General features: G+C 40.9%; 1 protein-coding gene across 6 annotated transcripts in view; it reads right to left on the reverse strand.

Annotated features, from left to right (window-relative positions):
• LOC127496077 (uncharacterized) overlaps window positions 1-19,731 on the reverse strand; it is a 485,656-nt gene that overhangs the window by 122,136 nt on the left and 343,789 nt on the right. The gene's annotated exons all lie outside the window — the stretch shown is intronic.

Below are 19,731 nucleotides of genomic sequence, written 5' to 3' on the forward strand. Positions count from 1 at the left end.
TCAAGAGTGTTTGATTAAGGAGACTTTAAGGCTGTGTCTGAAATCGCCCACTATACCCTTAAATAGGGCACTATTTGAGGGGACAGCCATTTGTAGTGGTGTCCGAAACCATAGTGGACGATGTTGAGTGCACTCATTCAATCCCACAATGCACCGCAATAAAGAGTGTACAACCGATGCACGCTCAACGGCTAGAGAATACCCATAATGCACTGTGAGAGTCACGCGCTGAATGAATTCCCGCGTCTCGCCAGGAGATGGCGCCCGCAGCTGAATCAATCATCCATTCATTTTCCAAACCGCTCTGGTCCAGCATTATCATACAGGTATAAATTCCTTTTTAATTGATCATTAAATGGTTTAAAAGGTTTGAACATGCTAGTACAACATAAATATTCATTACTACTGGAGCTACCAGTTTGCTACATTTCAAAAGATTATTAAACAACAGCAAAAACTATGCGAAATCGGCAGCCCTTCCGGTGCACTGTCTGAATTCACTCACTCGTTTCATTCACTCCTTCAAGTGGACTATATTAGTGGAGTAATGGAGGGAATAGTGAATGAGGGTATAGGGGGCGATTTCGAACACAGCATCGGAAAACATGCAAGCTGTGTACCAATTCAGGGTCTGCAGCCTTCGAAGTGCATGAAAGGGGTGAGGCTTTGGAGTGGAGGAAGGTCTAACTGAGGTGCAGCGTTGCCAGGTCTGCACAACAAAACCATACCAAAAGTAGCATAATCATGGCAACAGTGTAAAAGTAGCCAAATTTCAGACTTGGCAACAATGAGCCGAGCGCCTTTACATGGCCTAACAGCTGTGTGACAGCTGACAGCAGAGCGGACGTTTGTGCGTTTAAAAAGGGAAATGGATGCCAAAAAGTTGTATGACTTTCTATTGGGTTTTGACATGCTTCAATGCCGCCGACGACGACAGGACACCGGACTATATAAACAGGTAAAATATGTATGGTTAAACTGTGTAATGTCACTTTTATATCGTTAGCAACTATTAGTTTGTTTATTTCTTATGTTAAATGTAATGTTAACTGAAAATATATTTTCACATTTATACATTTACTCTGTATTTAACTCTAAATTGAAAGTACATTGAAAGTACTTTAGGATTTTATTCATTCCATCTCAGAGACAAATATTGCATTTATGAAAAACTGACGTTTTGGACATCATGGATATTACAGTTTGATTTAGATATTACATATTGGTGAAAAAAAATATGAACACTATAGAACGGTTTGGCGAATATAACAGCACCTGCTCTTCTTCAGTTGATCGCACTGCTCACAAGCCGCCTTCAGTGTCCTAGAGTTTCAGACCTGTTTCAGCTCATCCCCTGCCGTCTTCCGTCAGGTGAGCATATAGAGCTTATTTTTACTAAAAGCATATTCTCACTGGTGTTTATTAAATGCTGAACCTCTGAGCGCTCCGCTTGCCGCCCCCGCCCTCGCAAGCCGCGTTCATTGAGAGCGAGTGCTCTCACTATGAGAGCAGAAGCCTCGCCTTGCTGCGTTTACAGACTGCTTTTTCTAGACAGCAGCTCCTTCCCTTTTTTTCCACTGTTCTCTTTCTCTCAAGCTGAGATGAGAAACAGAAGGTTACAGGGCCAAGTGAACGGGACTAAGTGAGCTCTCACCGGTCTATACCCCGGATTTCCCGGTGCTGCGCACACTGTTAGGGCGAGTACCACACTGACAGTGTTCAGCTGAGTGCAGCATTGACAGCTTTATATCTGTAACTATCAGGTGAGATTCATGGAATATATTTCTTCTAAAATAACATTTTAATTGGTGTTTGGCGTCACTTACCGACCCCGCCCCCGCCCCCGCAAGCCGCCTCCATTTAAGATGGATGCTCTCACCATGAGAGAGTGAGTCTTGCCTCGCTGCGTTCACAGACCGCTTCTGAAGACGGCTCTTCCCCTTGTTCTCCACTGTTCTTTTTTTATCTCTGGCTTGAGACAAAGGAACAATGCAATCACAAAACTGATTGAATGGGGCTAGGTGAGCTCACGCCGGTCTATTCCCGCATCTCATCCTCCCTGCAGCAAGGGGATTCCCAAGCTCTATGCATGCTGCGAGAGCGAGCACAGCACTGACAGCACTCAGCTGAATACAGTGCTCACAGCTCGTTAATGTATGACATTCTCCATTATGACTATCAATGGAGACTCATATAACTATTTTCCCTAAAGAGCTTTCTTCATGAATTTTTATGCCACCTAACACTCTGTTCAGTTCCTGCTGCTGGAGACGATGTGTTTGTAAGCACTGGGCCCGCTCAAGTTCCCGCGCCCATGCAACTAACCGCTGTTATAGCAACAAGATAAAAACAAACATATCACGAGTATCAGGTCCCCTCGCAGCGACCCATCGCTCAAACCAATTTAACCCCTTGCCACACTGGCTGAGGCCTGGCTGGCCATCCCCGGAGTGTCAAAAATGGGTATTGGGTATAATAAAATGAGGTTATGTATTCCAGTTCGTTCAAAGGCAGGGGTGGTTTCTTCATTAGGGCAATAGGGCGACGCACCACCAGTGAGAAAGGGACAGATTTTTTTCAACCACAGTGTTATGCTAGCTGTCACTGCTAGGCTGTTTTGTTCTGCCTCTGGATATAGGCTATAGTCCAATCAGCGTCAACCACATTCTGTGGAGTACCGCCTATTTTTGGGCGATTTCACTCTGGCCGAGAATTGCCCCGAGTCCTCTCATAGACTTCCATTCAAAAAACTTTTTTTTCGAACTGCAGGCACTGCAATGCATTCTCTATGGGTTCCAGGAGGGCTAGCACTAACGTGCTTTCGTCATCATACGTAACCTTAACTTGTGCAGCGATTGGTGGAAACGTCTCTTTATAATCATTAAGCTAAAGTGACATCCAATAATTTCCTCAGTGCATAACTTACATTTCACAGACATTTTCTCCATCTGTAAATGTTAGAAAGCCGAGAAAATATTTCCATTTTCCAAGGGGACAGGAGTGGAAGCACAAACTTCCGTGAACGAGCGCCGCCGTGCGCATGCGCGCCAAACAGACGGAGCGCAATAATCCTGACTAAAATATACATTTAGCTAAAATATTTGTTGTTGATTATTGTTTGCGAACATAAATGTGCCATATGTAGAATTTTGAACCTACAACTAAGTGTATTTTTATGATAGCAGTAACTGTAAAGTGACTATTGTAGGGTAATCATAATAGACTAATAATTAGTCTGTGCTTTTTTTATTTTCAGTTTTAGTTTAGTGAATGTAACTTCTGCTTTGAAAAAGCATTATTTTTTTTTTAGATTGTAGTGTCACAATGTTAGAATGTAGGCCTCATGTAATTTGACCCCTTTTTTGCGCATAATATAACAGACTACACAGTTACATTCATGTTTGTTTTCATAGCCTTCAATATGAAGATTGTTTGTAGGAAAATATTGGGCAGAATGTGAAATAAAAAAAAAAAATTAATTAAATACGCTGGATCTGAAGGATGCCTATTTTCACGTCCAGATACATCACAGGCGCTTCTTGAGATTTGCCTTCAAGGGAGTGGCATATCAATACATGATCCTTCCGTTCAGGCTGTCCCTAGCTCCCCGCACCTTTAGGAAGTGTATGGACGTGGCTTTTTCCCCTTTGAGGCAGAAGAGAATCCACGTACTGAATTACCTCGACAACTGGCTCATTCTAGCACAAGACAGAGGTCGAGCTAGTGTCCTCCTCAACCACTTCGAGTGTTTGGGACTCAGGATCAATTTTGCCAAAAGTTCATTGTACCCCAGTCAGCGAATTTCAATCCTGGGAACAATTCTCGACTCAACCCAGATGAGGGCTGTAGTCTCACCAGAACGAGCGCTGGTTATACAGCAGCTTGTGGCAAACTTTACAGTTGGAACTTCTCTGCCGCTCAGAGCATTTCAGAGGGTGCTAGGCCTCATGGGGTCTGCATCGCCGGTACTACAGCTGAGTGTCCTTCATATGCCCCCCCTACAGTTCTGGCTGAAACCTAGAGTTCCATCCCACGCCTGGCATCTTGGACATCTTTGCACCAAGGTGAACCAGGCCTGCATCGCAGCCCTGGCCCCCTGGAAGGACCTCTGCTGGTACAAGCAGAGCATGATGGTGAGCATGGTGTGCAGAAGAAAAGTCATCTTCACAGATGCTTCCAAGACGGGTTGGGGAGCCCTGTGCAATGGCAACCCTGCCTTTGGCACTTGGACGAGCGAGGAAAGCGAGCTGCACATCAACGAAAAGTCAATGAAAAATATATTTTATAACAGTCTCGTCACCACCTAGTGGTGTAACAATGTAATGATACAACCTTTATTTGAAGTGTCAAATGTGATTTACTGTATTTTGATAGCTACCATATCCTTTTAATTCTGTGATAATTTTATAGCACAGAAATAACAATTTGTAAGTGTGGTTGAAAAGACTGTAAGCTTGATTCTACCGAATGGGTGACATTTCTGTTCCCAGGACATTGTATGTATAAATACCAAAATTACCTCTAAAAACATTTAATTATTAAGCAAAGTGTCCTGAACATTAAGCTAACTACAAATTTAAAATAATAATTTAAAACATTATTAAAAACTGAGAACACTAAAAAAAAAAAATAGCATGTTACATGCCCCTGCTATCTAAACCTTAACTTTATCATGAAATATAATCATTAAAATCTTTCAGAAATCTTTTTTTTTTTTTTTTGCATTGTGTGACTCCATATAACTATCTATGAAAAGAAATTTCATAAGAAATCCATAATGTGTTATATAAAATACACATTTTATTCATGTCCCCAGGTTTTCACTCCTGTTACCCTCACACATTGCCCCCTCTAAAAAACTTGAAACATGCCACAGGAAGTTGCATCATCTGGATTTTATGCAGGCCACGAGAACACCAAAAGTAAGTCCTCTCATTTTAATTTTTGAATTTTTGTATATTTGATGAAATTGTAACTATGACTGAGAAGGCCAATCTCAATGTACTGTCCTGTTACCTAAATTATTTTTTAGATGTTATTTGTTTATTCTAAAAACATTAACTTTTGGTAAGTCACTAGAATTTGCTTAGTGTCCTCATCATATTAGCATGTACGCCATGTGGCCATGCATGCATTTGATCATTTTTTGCTTAAAAACTCAATCCTGTTACTTTCAGTCCTGTTATTCATATGAAAAATAACAGGAGTGAGTACAAGTAACAGGAGTGAGTAGAGTCCTCTGTTCTGATGATTTAATAGTGTGAATATTAGTTGATATAATACTATTCACCTGTTTCATGAGTTTTACAGCTGAATTAATTGAAATGCTTTTTAAATGGCACATGAGTTTTGGTAACAGGACTGAGAAAACATGCATGAAACCCTGAAAAATATTAAATAAAGTTGCCTGAGATTGACCAATACATATTTTGAATAGTTAAATATGTATAGTTTAAGGTTCAGTATTAAAAAAAGATTAAAAAATAAATAAATAAATAAATAAAGTTTAATTTTGAAGAGTTACAACAAGTAAATGTCACCCATTAGGTGGAATGGCCCGTAAAGCTGTTTCATACCTACACATGTGAAATGCTTTCTCTGGGTCATCAGCCAACACAGATTTGTCAAGATCAAGATCAGATCAAGATCTTGATTCAAACACCTATGTGTTCTTGATCTTAAATGACAATGATTCATATTCATCTATAAATAAATATATTAAAGCTTTGACAAGTTTGATCACACCAATTCAAATTTGTGTTGCCGCTGCCGATGACCCATGAAAAGCTCAGGGATTTTTCTGTCACCCAAAAATGGATCTTGACGGAGCATCTCTGGGCGGTCTGAATCTACTTTGCAGTGTACTGAGTTAATGGAATCATTGGCCGATTTAAGCTCATCTGCTATAAATTTGCCATTATCTGATACGTCAGTTATTGTAACCAGACAGCTAACAAGTTCCTGTGGGCTGGCAGGACTAACAGAAGGTTGCTGTTGGAGGTTAGCGGTTCCATGGGAGGAGGTTGAGCAGCTGGAAGCTGGATCCAAATGATCCGATGTTCCAGTTCTCCAGATTCAGGTGCAGAAAAGACTGCGGCCTCCAGAAAAGGAGGAGCAACATTTGCCTCAATAGTTACGTTTCAATCAAGTTTAGATGTTTTATAGAGCATTTACTCATTTTGAGCCTGGTTTTAAACATTAACCATCTGTAATGTTATTTTTCGTGTGTGGAAAAAGTGCCAATTTTAAACAAAACTAAACTAGCCAATCAGATTTATTTTCATGCATCCCCACCCATGCATGCACATACACACATTTGACTTTGTAACACACAAATGCACACCTTTATTTATTCTCATTCTCTATTGCTTTCTCAATATGTCATGACTGTACACAGATTAATAATCAATTTAAAAATTAAATCCAGTCAGGATTTAAACCGTACCATAGTACTGAGACTGCTCTCATTAGAGTTACAAATGATTTGCTCTTATCATCAGATCATAGTTGTATCGCTCTGGTAGTGTTACTAGATCTCAGTGTTGCTTTTGACACTATCGACCACAACATTCTTTTGAATAGACTCGAAAATGATGCTGGCATTAGGGGAATTGCATTGGCATGGTTCAAATCATACTTATCTGACCGTTATCAGTTCGTAGAAGTAAACAAAGAGATGTCATATCGATCACAAGTTCAGAGTGGAGTACCGGAAGGTTTTCACTGTTACGCTGATGATACTCAGCTCTACATTTCTTCGCGCCCTGACGAAACTTACCAATTCACAAAATTAATGGAATCCATAGTTGATTGGATAAAAATTGGATGACTAGTAATTTCCTACTACTAAATTCAGAAAAAAACAGAGATTCTAATTATTGGACCAAAAACTTCTGCACATAATAACCTAGAATACTGTCTAACACTTGATGGCTGCTCTGTTAAGTCTTCATCATCAGTTAGGAACCTGGGTATGCTCTTTCATACCAATCTTTCATTTGAAAGCCACATTTCTAGCATCTGTAAAACTGCATTCTTCCATCTTAAAAATATATCTAAACTAGGACATATGCTCTCAATGACAAATGTGGAACAGTTAGTTCATGAGTTCATGACCTCAAGGATAGATTACTGTAACGCTCTACTGGGTGGTTGCCCTGCACACTTGATAAACAAACTACAGCTCGTACAAAATGCAGCAGCTAGAGTTCTTACTAGAACCAGGAAGTATGACCATATTACCCCAGTTCTGTCAACACTGTACTGGCTCCGTTAAACATCGTATAGATTGTAAAATTGCTAATTACTTACAAAGCACTAAATGGTTTAGCTCCCCAGTACCTGAGCGAGCTCTTAACGCATTATAGTCCTTCACATCTATTGCGATCTCAGAATTCAGGCCAGTTGATAATACCTAGAATATCAAAATCAACCGCAGGCGATAGATCCTTTTCATTTTTAGCACCTAAACTTTGGAACAATCTTCCTAGCATTGTTCAGCAAGCAGACACACTCTGTCAGTTTAAATCTAGACTAAAAACACATCTCTTTAACCTGGCATACACATAACACATTATCTACTTCTATAATTCAATTCATGTAAATTATTAGGCTGCATAAATTAGGTCAGCCGGAACCAGAAACACTTCAAATAACATCTGATGTACTCGCTACATCATAAGAAGAATAGCATCTACGCTAATATTAGTCTCTCTCTGTTTATCCCGAGGTTTGCTGTAGTCTGCCGGATCCAGGCCGTATCCAGATGAGATGAAGGACCTGCACCTAGACACGATGAAAACGCAGCCCTGAAGTATCAACTAAACTATCCCCTCCGAAGGCCTCCTTCCCTTTCCTTTCTCTATGTATAGATAAAACCTTATCAAAATGATTCCAGTTCGCATAGATCCGCAGAAACGACTAATTTTTCTATATTATGTGTCTGCGCACATACACATTCAGACGCGCAAACCTATAGACAAAACACGTAAATGAATGGCAAGAATGCATTAAAAGTCTTCTGTTTTCAGTTAAAAAGGTATCTAAGCGGCCTCTTAGTTAATAATTAACAATTTTTACATGGAAGTGATTCAATCAAAAACCTACTTTAGCTCAATAATCATTTTTTTCTTAGAGCTGCTGTAAAGCCAAAACAATCTCTGTCCCTCAATATTTCTATTGTCACTGTGAAGCTGCTTTTAAACAATCTGTATTGTGAAAAGTGCTATATAAATGAAGATGATTTGACTTGACAGTCTCACTTCCAGTAAAAAAATCTTCTGTCCAATCAAATCTTCTCTAGAATCTGAAGTCCCACCCCCTCAAACAGACACTTAAGTTGTGGCTGAAGTGGGTCTTTTGTTCGCACATTTACTAGTTTCTAAATGGTGAGTGGCACATAGTGCCCTATATAGAGGATAGGAAACAATTCAGACAGTGTAAATATGCTTTCCATTGACGCAAATGAAATCTGGTTTTGTGCTAGTGTCACATGAACAGCCGCAGCATGAGCACAGTCTGCTCCAGTCCAGAGACACGAGAGCTGATCATATGCAAGTCTGCACAGACCACAAAACGTTCAGACACATTTCAATTCTACAAACAATGCTGTATTTTAAATCAATTTGGAGGAAAAACAGTTAGTGATTATGAGGAAAACTGGGTTTTACGAACTCAACGGCTCTGTCCTAACGCTATTGGCTATTTTAAAAAAGGGGAGGGGCTTCTAGATATATCCTGCCCTGTCTGTTTCATTGGAAATTAAGTCAACACAGTGAATAAAGCTGTGCGTTGCACTTCAGAGGGCCTTTAAGAGTGGGTTAAAGGGTAAGGAAAGGGTCAACAGTGCAATTACCAAAATTAATTACAGATGGAATTATATGCAGATATTTGTTTAAAACATGTATGTACACAGTAAGTGCATTATAGCAAATGATTACTTTAAGTCAGTTTTAGTTTCAGTTTAGTTTTCACAGACTCTTAGTTTGTATTTTGTTATTTCCTGTTTACTGTCTGTTTTCTTGATTTCTAATGTTTTCATTTGTTGTCATAGCATCTTATTGTTTCATTGATTCCATACCATTGCTATGCTGCTGACACAGTTTTACTTTTCATTTCAACCAGACAATCCCATGGTAGCTTACACGGATGAAACAACATCACCTGGAACTCAACCTTGCAAAGACAGAGCTTCTCGCCTTCCCAGCCACTCTGACAACACAGCATAATTTATTTCACCATCAAGCTAAGATCATCAACAATAACCCCAACCAGAAATATTGGGGTAATCTTTGATAACCAGCTAATCTTCAATGAATTTTCACTGCACAACATCAGGAAGATCAGGCACTCCCTAACTGATTATGCTTCAAAACTCCTCGTACAGGACCATGTCATCTCTACACTGTGTTCCAAATTATAATGCAAATGACATATCAGTAGGATTTTAGTATGATAAACATTCAGATTTTAGTTTTTCAAAGAAAGTGTTTGTTTTATTTCTCCATATCCTTTTAGATAACTGGTATCAATCTTAGATAGGTTTGCTAAACATAGTTTGCGAGATCTACGAGAGTAAATGGAAGCCCTATAAAGAATAGGGTTATTACACATGATTAAGCAAGTCACAGTTCTCATGCAATATGGGGAGGAATTAAGATCTTTCTGAAGATGAAAAGCATGACAAGGTGCAATGTTATGCAAATGGACTACGTTTATAATCGTTGTATGCACAAAATGGGCATAGAAATATGTATATGGATTTTTTCATGCACATCTCTGGATTTATAAAAAAAATAAACCTGCCGTAGTTATGTGAGCATCGTATGGAAATCTAGACCACCATCTCTTTTACTAGAGCGAGAAAAGCAATTAAGTAAACAGAACGATTTTAAACTCTGTTTTCATTTTGATATAGGCCTACGTATTTAAATTAATATTCCACTTTTATTAATGGCGATAAGCACTGAAATTACATAGTCAATATGCAGAAGCTATACAAAAATGATGAATTTAGATAGTGGATGTGTTACTTTTGATCACTTTCCCTGTGGCATGCTGTTTTAATGACAGCGAGGAGTGCTAGGCGCACAATATCTCTTTGAATTAAACTGCTGATCTCTTGTTATGACAAAATATTTTTGCGAGAACAATGATCAGTGATGCACACTTACTTTGATATTATGGCAGACACTGCTAGATTTGGTGGTCAAACGGTCCATTGTCCAGTTTGAACAGGTCCAATATAGCTTACTGTACAACCGCAGCTGCACGGAGGTGGTGATGACGTGTGATGGCATCTTCAAACAATTATGCAAAATACCACTATATCTGAAGGATACAACTTGAAGATAACTGCAAGATTTGCATGTTTCCTAAATACATTGTCAGTGACGCGCAGAGTCAGACAATTGTATTTACACTGCAATACTGTTACGGTGTATGCTGTATGGATGAGGCGAAATACAGAAATCCACAATATCAGGGCTTTAATATCATAGAAGGACAGAAACGACAGCTTTACACACATGTCGCAAACAATATAACGGACCAGGAGTGCAGGGAGTGAGTCCAACTTAAAGGGAGTGCTGACGAGGACAACAGGTGCTGGGAATCCGGGGAGATGGCGTGAAGACTGATGAGGGAAGTGCAAACAGGAGTGCGGAACAGGAGGATTCTGGGAAACGTAGTCCGGGAAGGCGTGGATGTGACAAATACATACTGTAAGTAGGCCTATCTATTTCCACTAAAAATAGCCTTTAAACATCCTAAACATCCTATGTTCACATTATCAGCAAAACTGCATACATTTTATTTGATTTGAATTGTTTAAAACAATTAAAATACTATTTGGCCAGTGGAAATTAATGAATCAACTCTATTCTAAAAACTTAATCTGAGAAGTATTTTATGCAATTTTGTTTTTATGGATATTTTGATAAATTTATTCTAAAACATAAGGATATTGGATGATTTTTAGCAATGCGATGTGTATGGCATAAATGGCATTTGTTGTAATTACAGTACATCGGGCAGGAAATCCAAATGTTCGCCTATCATTCATCAACCTCAAATATGGCTTATGATCTGGAACATGTAAGTAGCAACTTTACATGGCCACTCACTTTAATGTTAACCTAGAAAAATGTGGGCTGTTTAAGTGTTTGAGTGGAGTATGAAAGCTAGTAGTGCGCTAACTGCATGACAGCTAGCATGGAGGCCCCGAGAGGTTGGCGCAAGATAGCGACCTGAATTGTTGTGCTGATTCGAGCTCTGAGGCATTTTGAAGAGTTTGTATCATCTAGTCAAATATGTAACTTTTATTTTATGGTAGGGAGTGAGAACTCCTTCTAAAGAAAGAATGCACTAATTTTCACGTTTAATAGACTGATCTATACTGATAAACCAGACTGTACAAACCGGTGCACGTGCAAAATTTGCAAAATGCCAAAGAATAAAGACCGAAAGTTACTCTCTTCATTTTTTGATACATCATCTGGAGACCATGAGTCATCACCAAATACTCAGGCAGTCCTCTCTCAAAAAAACCCTGTCAGGAAGATGATCCTAAAGTTTCGAATGCCGATATACTTCGTGCTGTTAATGCTCTCACTGATCGCTTTACATCAATGGAACAACAAATTGCCCAGAACTCGGATGCTATAATTATACTGTCATATAATACTATATAATACATACGATACTGTCAGACTGATTGGATTAGCACCTATGCATTTGAATGACACCATTATGCTGATTAGATCATGGCTGGGAAATGTAGGGAATGGGCTGATTCCTGCACTGCATTTGCATGCTTTGTTTAGATTGTCTCCCTGTCACATCCACGCCTTCCCGGACTCCGTTTTCCAGTATCCTCCTGTTCCGCACTCCTGTTTGCACTTCCCTCATCAGTCTTCCCGCCATCTCCCCGGATTCCCAGCACCTGTTGTCCTCGTCAGCACTCCCTTTAAGTTGGACTCACTCCCTGCACTCCTTTGTCAGTTCTTACGTTGTCCTAAATGTGTATGGTTGTGTTACTTGCTCCTTGTTGATTAAATACCCGTATTATTGTGGATTTCCGTATTCGCCTCGTCTCTACACCACCTACACGTAACACTCCCCCTCTACTCTATGTATCCCTCCCCTTGAATGTATATGAACTACCAAGTACACTGCCTTAGTTGGACTTGGATGACTACAGCGACACACAGCACGTTCCTCAATAAAGAGTAACTTCTGCTTGAAAGATATCCCAACGTCTCCTGGTCTCTGCTTCGACGAGGAAAAAGTTTCCTACAAAGGCAAATGTGATCAAGCCGAGATCTACAGTAGAAGATGGAATTTGAGGCTCATCAACCTCAAAGAAACAGATGGAGAAAATATCAGAAATGGAGTGCTTGAGATCCTCAAAATTCTAACCCCGGACGAGGCAGATGACATCCGTTTTTACGTCGACACAATTCACAGAATTGGATGTCCCGGAGCAGGGAGCAATCATCTTAGGCCAGTCATCATTCAGTTAGTGCTTCGAGTTTACAGAAATAAAGTTTGGAGAGCTGCGTGGGACCATCCTGCACTTAAGGAAAGAGGTGTTTGTCTGGCAGAGGACCTGGCGTTTGCAGAAAGACAACAGAGAAGACTGCTGTGGCCTAAGGTAAAAGCGGCAAGAGAAGAGGGGAGGAGAGCTTACTTTCGTGGAGCAGATGCTTTTATAGATGGAGAAAAACTGACTGTCGATGAGTTTCAAGAAGAATACTGACTGAAAACAATTTATTGACTGCTCGCTTGCTAGAATCGGTTAGTACAACAGAAGGGAGATGGTTACTTAGAATTGTTAAGCTGGATAATTCCATTTTTATTTTAGCTAATGTTTATGGATATAATTCTTCTGTCCAAGCTAAGAATATGTCCATGGAGGACACTCATTCTATATCAGTGTTAATGAAGAAATATCAGTGCGCCCTTTTGATAATGGGTGGTCACTTTAATGATGCCCCGGATGACTTTTTAGATCGTTTCCTCCACATACGTCAACCTCTTCAAAGTTTAAATTCACTACCTTTTTGTCTTCTCATTTGTCTATAGTGGATATAAGGAGATTCTTAAATTTTAATGAAAAATGTTACTCTTAAGTAATTCCTCTAGATCCTTACAATCAAGGATTGACCTATGGTTGGTCAACCCTGATTGTGTCCAATATGCACCCTTTTTTGATCATAAAATGATTGTTTTGACACTTTCTGGCTGTAAAATGAAAAATAATAGTTTAAGAGGATATTGGAAGTTAAATAATAATCTGCTTAGTAATGAGAGATGTGTTAATCAGGTTTGAGAATTAGCACAACAGATTTTCAGAAATAAACAAATGATATATATTAAGAAATGGGAGTTATTCAAATTCAAAGTTAGACAGTCAGCTATTCACTTTAGTAAACAAGTTAAAACAATAGCTTGAACAGGGAAAAGGCACTTATGACAATTAGACACTTATTTGAAAAAAGATAACTTTACAGAGGATGACAAAGTTAAAATGGAGACTATTAAATCTCAGATTGATCAAATATATTTTGATACAGCAAAAGGTGCATTTGTTCGTTCAAGAGCTAAGTGGTTAGAAAAAGGAGAAAAAAATACGAGCTATTTTTTTTTCGCTAGAAAAACGAAACTATAAAAGACAAATGATTTCCTCTCTCAAAATTGATGGTGTAATTACTTCAAATCCAAAATTAATTTCAAATTATGTAGAATCTTTTTACTCTCAGTTATACAAATCTGTATTTCAAATAGATAAATGTTCTAACTTTTTTGAGTCAGTTAAATTATTTGTCCCACCTATCTCAACTCAATTTAAAGACCTTTGTGATGAAGAACTAAGAAAACATGAGTTGGTTACAGCTATCCGTTCAATGAAAAAAAAAAAAAAAATTGGATTTGTTAGATTATTCAGATTTGGTGGAATCAGAGGCTTTAATGGTCTTTCTAGATTTCCACAAAGCTTTTAATACAATCAAGCATCAATTTATGTTTAGGACTTTAAAGTTTTTTGGTTTTGGGGAGAGATTTATTTATATTATTGAAATGTTTCATAAAGGCATTAATAGCTCCATTAATTTATATCCAAATACTTCTAAAAGATTTCCCATTTGTAGAGGAGTGCACCAAGGTTGTCCTATATCCCCTTTTTTATTTCTTTTAGTAGTAGAGTTTCTTTCCATTAAAATCCTGAACTCTCCAACTGTTCAAGGAATCACCATCTTTAATAAATAAATTAGATTATCTCAGCTTGTGGATGATACTGTTCTTTTTTTGAGAGATAAAGAACAGTTGCCTGCAGCTCTGCAGTTAGTAAATGCATTCTCTGGTGCTTCTGGATTAAAGCTAAATGTAACAAAATGTGAAATAATGTGCCTTTATGATTCAAAAGAAACACTTTTGTGCAATATCCCAATAAAACATAAGATCAAATATTTAGAAATAGTTATTACACAGGATCTAACAGAGAGACAAGAATTGAATTTTCCCCTAAATTAAAAGGCTCAAAGTATATTCAATAATTGGCTTCAAAGAGATTTGACTATTATTGGTAGAGTTCTATTGAACAAAGTAGAAGGGGTGTCTAGATTTATTTATCCAGCATTATCTCTTTTTGTTCAAGATTCTACTTGTAAAAAAAATAATGATTTGTTTACACAATTTGTTTGGAGAAATAAATACATCATTTAAGAAAGGAAATTCTTCAAGGGCCCAGAAATGAAGTGGATTTGAACTTTTGGATTTTTTATTTAAGTTATACCTTTAAAGTAAAATGGCTTAGAAATTGCCTACTTAAATCAGAGTCAATTTGGTTTTTTATACCATATAATACTTTCAAAAAAGTTGGAGGATTACGTTCCCTTTCATGGGAACTGTCGACGCTGCGTCATACGCATTGGGAATGCCTCTGCGTGATTGTGTCGTGAAGCACTCGTGAATCTAACCAATAACATGACGAGATGTCAGAAGCGGGTGATGTCACGGACCAGGAAACTATAAAGCATACCCAGAACAAAGAACGCTAGCTTCTGTGTCTTCACAAGCACTCAGTGTTATCTTGTGTGTCTTATTTGGTGTTGTTTGTCTCTCCCTATATATATATATATGTATGTATATATATATAAATAAGTCACATTCTCTTCGTCCGAGGACAAGAGTATCAGTACACCACACCATATATTTCATATATATAAAGACACGATATTATGGCGGAAAAACAACAGTTTGTTAAGTGTGTTCATCCCTGCCCTCGCTACATCACGGGTGGGGATACACACGAGCTGTGTGTTGTATGTCTGGGAGTTGAGCATGCCCAGGCAGCTCTCGAGGGAGCTGTCTGTGTGCATTGTGAGAAGCTCACTCTCAGGACACTAAGATCGCACCAGGCACTCTTTGATAAAGAGGGTGCCACGGCCAGTGTTCCCCGCGGATAGGGTCCCGCGTCTGCTGAGGCAGAACGCCGGCTCCATTCGTGGGGTTCACAAATGGATCTGACACCGGGGTTAGAGACGGGCCCAGCCTTATCTCTGCCTTCACCTGTCAGACCCAGTGTCTCTCCTCTGGCGATGGAAGCACGCGCTGCAGTTTCTTCCCCCCGGAGAGAGGCACCGGCACTTCATCTATCCAGCTCTGAGGAGTTGGATGTGATGAGTGTCGAGGCTGGAGAAGAGAGCTCGCCATCCTCATCTCCAGCATACGAGGAGTTGTTAGAGGTAGTGACCAGGGCCGTAGATAAGTTAAAAATTGAATGACCCGCTGAGAGGAGCGAAGTAAGATCAGAAAGTAAACTCGATGAACACTTCCTCCCCGCTCGGTCGCTACCTCAGCGTCAGGAGCTGCCGTTCTTTCCCGACCTCCACACTGAGGTGTCGAGGTCGTGGCAGAGACCAGTGCAGTATTGTGTTTTCAGCCCCCAAACATCAACATACAGTAATATCGTGGGGCTGAAACACCACGGCTATGGGGCGATGCCTCGGGTAGAAGAGACGCTTGCGAGCTATCTCTCACCCGAGTCCGCATCGTCCCTAAAATCCCCGACGCTGCCCACCAGACCATTAAAGACAACATCAAAGCTGGTGGGCAAAGCTTATACGGCGACAGGTCAGGCAGCGGCTTGTTTACATACAATGTCGATCTTACAAGCCTACCAAGCCGACCTGCTGGGGGAAATTGATAACAGTGGGGAAGCTACGTTTGAGACCATTCAAGAGCTCAGAAAAGTGACCGATCTGGCTATTCGTGCCACCAAGGAGACGGCCAAGTCAATAGGCCGTTCTATGGCAGCCTTGGTGGCCACGGAGAGGCACTTATGGCTCAACCTCTCGGATATCAAGGATAAAGATAAGAGCATCCTTATGGACGTGCCGCTGTCTCCTGCGGGCCTCTTCGGCGACTTCGTTACATCGGTCATCGAGAGGTTCCAGGAGACACGTAAACAATCAGCGGCATTCCAGAGGTTCCTTCCCCGCCGTTCTCATCCCTCCGAGACTGCTGAGCGGGAGCAGTCTCAGCCGTCGACCAGCTCCTCGGCGCATAGAGCGCAGCAGAAAGCTAGTGTTGCCACCCGTGCTCCCCCGCAGAGAGCTTGGAATCCGGGGCGGTCAACACAGGGCGGATCTGCGGACCGTTATTATCGCCAAGAAAGCTTCGAAGAGGTCCTGACGCCAGTGGCTCAGGACCTGTGAGGGCAGCCCCCTCCGGAGAGGGTCCTATATTAAAATCCATAAAACTAACTCCTCTCCGGTGCCCTCAGGGGGCCGTTCTGCCATCCCTGCCACCTCGTGTGCTTCAGGGCGCAGCGGTCCCCACCGACCCTCCGAGAAGGGCTGGTCATCACTTGATTCGGCTGTTCCCTGCTGGTTTGCCGCTTCAGGGCGCCGAATCAAGTGCTCGAAAAACACCAGAGGCCAGTCTCGAGAAACTGGTTCCCTTAGTAAATTTTCTAGCAGAATGGAAACTTCTCCCAAATATCTCGAAATGCGTGCTGCTCACAATAGAAAAGGGTTACAAAATTCAGTTCGGGTCTCGCCCGCCCCAGTTCAACGGGGTGTTTCCCACAGTGGTGGCCCCTGAGCAGTCTCTGGTGATGGAACAGGAGGTTATGACGCTCTTGCAAAAAGGAGCTATAGAAAGGGTTTCTCCTCCCAGCAAGCTGTCAGGGTTTTACAGCCGTTACTTTATAGTTCCAAAGAAGGATGGAGGGTTGCGTCCCATCATAGATTTACGTGTGTTAAATCGCTCTGTGCAAAAGCTCAAGTTCAAGATGCTCACACTCAAACAGATTATCCCACAGATCAGGTCCGAGGACTGGTTTGTGGCGATAGACCTGAAAGACGCTTACTTTCATGTATCCATCCATCCTCAACACAGAAAGTTCCTCAGGTTTGCTTTCGGGGGCGAATCTTACCAATACAGGGTTCTTCCCTTCGGCCTAGCACTATCACCTCGCACGTTCACGAAGTGCGTGGATGCAGCTCTGGCTCCATTAAGACTCCAGGGCATCCGCGTACTGAACTATATCAACGACTGGTTGATTATAGCTCAAACCGAACATCTGGCAGCTCAACATCGAGATGTTGTTCTGTCCCATATGAAGAGGCTTGGGCTGAGGCTCAGTGCCAAGAAAAGTGTGCTTGTTCCAGCTCAAATTACCAACTACTTAGGGGTAGTTTGGGACTCCACCACGATGCAGGCACAGTTGTCCCCTGCTCGTGTGAGTTCCATTCTCAGGGCTGTGAATGGGGTGAAACTAGGCCAGTCACTCACTGTAAAACAGTTTCAGAGACTGTTGGGTCTAATGGCAGCTGCTTCCAATGTGATACCTTTTGGCCTGCTGTACATGAGACCCTTACAGTGGTGGCTCAGGACCAAGGGGTTTTCTCCGAGGGGGAATCCTTTTCACATGATGAAGGTCACGCGGCAATGCCTTGGTGCTTTGGTCATGTGGAAGAAGCCTTGGTTCCTGTCCCAAAGGTCCGGTGTTGGGGGCTCCTTGTCGTCGTGTAATGTTAACGACGGATGCCTCCCTCACGGGCTGGGGGGCGATCATGAGTGGTCGCTCAGCTCAGGGTCTCTGGGAGGACCATCAACTTTCCTGGCACATAAATTGGCTGGAAATGATGGCGGTATTCCAAGCATTAAAATACTTTCTCCCAGATCTGAGAGGCCACCATGTGTTGGTCCGTACAGACAACATGTCGGTGGTCGCATATATCAACCACCAGGGGGGTCTGCGGTCTCGCCACCTATACAATTTGTCCCGTCTGATCCTCCTGTGGTCCCAGGGGAAGCTCCTCTCACTGAGAGCAGCTTACATCCCAGGGCATCAAAATGTGAGAGCAGACACCCTGTCGAGGCAGGGGCCGAGGCCCGGGGAATGGAGACTCCACCCCGAGGTGGTGGAGCTCATTTGGAAGAATTTCGGTCGAGCAGAAGTCAACCTGTTTGCTTCAGAGGAGTCAACCCATTGTCCACTATGGTTCTCTCTGTCACATCCAGCGCCATTGGGCCTGGATGCCATGGTACAGACGCGGCCGAGGCTGCGTCTGTATGCATTTCCCCCGTTCGCTCTGCTCCCAGGAGTTCTGGAGAGGGTGCGCCGGGACGGGGTCCATCTAATATTGGTAGCCCCAGTGGTGTAGTCTACGTGATACGCAGGTATACGCCGTATACCCACTAGGAATGTTCAAGGATTTCCGTATACCCAATTAAAAAAGCGCGAGGATACGCAACCATCCAATAAATCACAAAATATGATTTTGACATGAAACAAAGTCTCATATTTCTCAAAGTCTCAAGTTTCATATTTTGCCCATTTTACTTCGGAATAAAAAAAACATAAATACCGTTTTGGTGCTCTTTAATGTGATCGCGACAGATCGCAGCAGTTCAAGAGAGGCGGCGGCCTGACGCGCACGTGAACTGATCCTCTCCTCCGCTTTAAGTTACCAGTGACATCGCAAAATAAACATGAATGAACATCTCAAGGTATGATAAAAGATACACTACAACTTAACGAAATCCATATCATGTCTCGTATAATCGCTTAATCAGTGTTTCAACCGCAGAAAGACGTTAATAACAGCTTGTAAACAATGTCACGTAATGTCACATTTACCTCAGAACAAACATTCAGTGACCATAAACTCGTTAGTCAGCTAGAAAAATGAACTCTAGAGAGGAGCATTTAGCTAAATATATACACCATATTACATATTAACTATAATTTTTAATGTTCTTCAATAGCCTATATTATGCATGTTTGAATAAATCCGTCAAGTTGACAGCCACCATTTAAATGTTTATATTTCAAAAAACGAATTGGAGTAGAAATAAATTTAAAGTTAGTAGGCCTATTATAACTTTATTATTATAAAAATTTCCTTAAGTGTAATTTAAGTTTGTATACAAATCAGTTCATTTTAACCTTCAATAACCAACTGATTCCCATGTATATTTTACAGCATTATTTGAGATTTTTTTTCTTGAGAAAATTTGCCATGTACTGTACCTGATATACAGTATATCCAAAGTAACTGATATTGACTCGAATTGCAAGTTAGTGAATTGAAATGCATAACTATGATGACAGACTGGCAGGAAATGGTGCAAAACAGAAAACAAATTCCAAACAGGGTGATATTGTGACATAGTGATAAGCTTCATCTTTCCATTATTGTCACGCTCTAAAAAATGCTGGGT

Source organism: Ctenopharyngodon idella, chromosome 15, assembly GCF_019924925.1.
Source record: "Ctenopharyngodon idella isolate HZGC_01 chromosome 15, HZGC01, whole genome shotgun sequence".
Lineage (NCBI taxonomy): Eukaryota > Metazoa > Chordata > Actinopteri > Cypriniformes > Xenocyprididae > Ctenopharyngodon > Ctenopharyngodon idella.